The sequence below is a fragment of the Phalacrocorax carbo genome, unplaced genomic scaffold (assembly GCF_963921805.1).
Source record: "Phalacrocorax carbo unplaced genomic scaffold, bPhaCar2.1 SCAFFOLD_226, whole genome shotgun sequence".
NCBI lineage: Eukaryota > Metazoa > Chordata > Aves > Suliformes > Phalacrocoracidae > Phalacrocorax > Phalacrocorax carbo.
The window spans coordinates 11,338-15,116 of NW_026990512.1; positions in this window are offsets into that span (position 1 = coordinate 11,338).

The window sequence follows — 3,779 nt, forward strand, 5'->3', positions numbered from 1 at the left end:
TTATTAAAGGAGCTCCAAATAGGAATCCAAAAAGCTCCCTTATTAAGGGGAAAGTTGCAGCGACCTTTTAGTTTTCAGTTTTTCTTTTGTGCCGCATTACTTGTAATACAAGGGCAGTGTGAGCAAAGCTACCCCAAACCTCACGCCCCCAGCGGGAGTGTTCCCACGCACAGCGGTGAGACCACAGCACGGCAATGTCAGGCTTTGGTCTCAGCACCTCGCTTCTGTTACTGAAAAACAGTCACGGTCAGAAAGCTGAGCCCGCAGCTGAATTCTGGTATCCCCTGAAGCAGCACGTTTGCGCCTCTGCACGTGCCATCACAGTGACGGAGGGCTGGCCTGTGAAACACTGCATTCCTCAGAAGCCCATCGCAGGCTCCTGCGGGCTGCGACGCCAGCCTTTCATTTCCCGAGGAGGACGAGCAGAAGCAGCACGCTGGAGGTGGTGCTTCTAAGGAGCCCGTGAGCCTGTACGAGAGTTACCTGAGAAGGACGCGCAGGAAGAGGAGCTTGAAAGCCAGCGCCTGACATAGAGCAGCTTCCACCTGGACTCCTCCTGCTGCACCTTGCTCACGGTGCCACAGCCACGGCTACTTGAGGACTTTCTTTAGGTTACAGAACAGTTGCCAAAGAAAAATCTGTTCTCACCTAACCCAAGGCACATCACCATTATGCTCGTGAGCCAGCCCAGGAAAGGGAGCTCCCGTGAGGAAGGGGCTTTTATCCAGTCGCCAGGAGAGCGCTGGCCGTGCCAGCTGCATGTGACTCTGCCCATCTCCTTCAATGACACCGCGGTGCTTGGGAGTGGGAGATTTGGGCCAATCCCCTTATCGCCATCTATCACTGGTCATTGAGAGAGATTATTTTTGCTTTGTTTTTTGGTTTTTTTTTTTCTAAAACACGCTTTCTTCTGTGCCCAGAACAATTGCTCTGCAAAGGCCGTGCCTTGCTGACCTGGCCGTGACTGATCCTGTCCTCACCACACGACCTTTTCCAGTGGTAACAAATGACACAGAATTGCCAATGAATTACGTGCACGTCAAAACAATGATGATACCAACAAAGGGCACTAAGCAGAGGTATATATCAATATTTCAACACGGGAGAGGAACCTCTCTGTTCAGCAGGACACACGCATCACTCCAGGCAAGAGTGTTGCCAGCAAATGCATGAAGCGTAGCAAATACAGCTGCTGATGGAAAAGCCACTCGCTGCCGCTTCTGAATTTGCAGTGGAACTGCTCTAGAGCTTTCCTGCACGTCCTACCTTGATAAACGCTCCAGTTGCTGTCGATGACCAGCGTAGTAGCTCCGAATCAGAGGATAATTGTAGAAAGGTCTAGAGAAACGCATCTCGTCACCTACAGGCAATAAATAAGAAGTAAGTTAAAGAAGTCATATCACATTTTCAACCTACAGTTTTTGACTAAAAAGACAGAAGAACACACAAGCTAAGCATCAAAAGCACAGGCAAGCCTCCGACTTTGAAAGAAGCCCAGCCTCCTTCTGCCTTTGCTAAAAGAGACCTACGACACAGGAGTCAATTCCTCCTTGTCCTAAGTGCCATTTCAAGCTTACAGGTGATGTAGCATCCAGAACATGTAGTGTCAGCTGAAGTTCACTCTAAAAAAACCCCCAGTTCTCAAAGGGAATGGGTTTTTAAACATGTCACGTGAACATGCGTAAGGCAGTTAAGGCTGACAATAGGATTTATAACCCATCCAAATGATGAACTATTTCCAAGGTGTATTTTTTCCTCAAACAATCCGTAAAAAGTTCAAAACACGCACGTCAGGCTTTTACTGTAAAATCAAGCATTCCCGTGTTGGTGCTTTAGGAGTTACTTGTTTACAATCCCAAGGATTTCAAGCTGTGGGCACGAGCAACTCCCTCCCTCAGAGGCTTAGTGCTGTTTCTGAGAAACACCCCGGAAAGAAACTGCTTCCATCATTCTACACGACGCAGTTGAAAAAACAGTGAAATCTCAATTTCAGCAGCAGAACTTCAGCATCTGCTGTCACTGAACGGGCACGACTTGGTATTGAGGAAGCCTTGACAAAACCATGGGGAAGCAGGTGTTCATAGGAAGCACTGACTGCTACAGACGCGTGACAGTTTAGGCTTACCTGAGCCCTCGGGCAGGAGGCGGGACCCACAGAACCAGAGGACCACTCGTGCATACAAAGCTGCAAGGCTGGTCACCGCCAGCTTATTTGTCAAGTCTGCAAAACATGAAAAGAAGCTTAAGAGGACTGTTGGTGTGCAATTTCTTTTGTTTTTTTTATAAAGCTCCCCTCATTGCACTAAAGAGAAAGTAGAAAAATAACATGGTAGAAATCTTTGCCTGTGCATTTTTCACTCCGTATCACGTCCTTCTCTGAAGTAAAAGCCCACAATCACAAGCAACCCTTACAAAGAAGAAGATTCACTAAAGGTTTAATAAAAAAATGTGAAGTCGGAACTACTAAATCCACTCATGGATAAGGCACCTGTTCTTCACGTAGCAGAGACGTTTACTCTAGCAAAGGGATTTTCTCTGTTCTCCTCAATATGCCAGGAACAAGTTCTAATAGAAACAGCTACAGAAACTCAGGCAACTCACTTTACATGTTACTCATTTAGGCTTCCTCTCTGATTTTAGTCATTTCCAATCCAATATTTGCATGCAATCACGCACTGCTAGCTGACAATCAAAGGGAGTATTTGTCACAGTGCCACATCCCGTTGCTGTAATTTCAAGCCGGGTGCTTGCACAGCTCCTTGCTGACCGCAGCCTCCCCACCCACTCGCACCAGCTCCCCAACAAACTCTTGCCCTGAGCTCAACGCGCGGTAAGTGGCAGCCCCAACCCCTCCCAGTTAAGCCCCTTCTCCCCGCTACATCTGACTTTCTGCCAATCAGCAAAACCAACAGAAGCTCCTCTTTCCACAATTACAGCCCCAGCATCGTTCCAAATCTTCATAAGACATACCAGAGAGTTAGAAATACTGTGACAAACCTTCTCCGGCGAGCTCTTGTGCCTCTGTTAGAAAACAGTTCAAGACTGTGCTAAGGTTGCTCAAAAGCAACTGGCGGTGCTGCAGAGCCTGTAACCTCTGCGGGTCAGTGGAGCTGCAGGAGCCGTCAAACAGCGCAACACCTTTTCAAGAACAGGTATGAAATCGTTAGCCTACAGAGCCATTGCAGAGTTTCAAAGTGCACTTCCAGATCTGCGGGCAAGACCATCTACCAGCAGATCACTGAATGAGCTCAACTGGAAAGACTGACTCTAGGTTTGCAGCATGGCTGCACTAGTACTCACATATGTCATCAAATTCGTCTTTTGTATAGATCACTCTGCTCCACGTCCAGTCAAGGGCAAACTGTAAATTAGCAGCAGAACTTGGCTGCTCTTTAAAAAGAGAGAACAAAAAAGAAATGAATCAAGAATTCCAAACGAAGAAACCATGCAACATAAAAAAAACAGAACAAGTCTTACCTTTAGATGTCCAAATCTTAATGCAGCCAGTCAGAAGCCCTACAGAACCTGTCTGGGCAGCAGCTGACAAGACCGCGTCTAACTGCTCCTCCTAAAAGTAACAGGCGAAATCAAAGGAGAATCCCACCTGCTGTCAACATCCCAACCACCAACAGTAAGTGCTTGTTTCTAACCCTACACTCACTCAGGCATCACAGGCTGGGCTGCTTGTTGCTGTGAGGAGCACATGGAATTTTTCCCCTGACACGTCAACTTCCCAAAGGCTAATTCTAATCTTTATTTGCATGCCTCTGCATCATCCT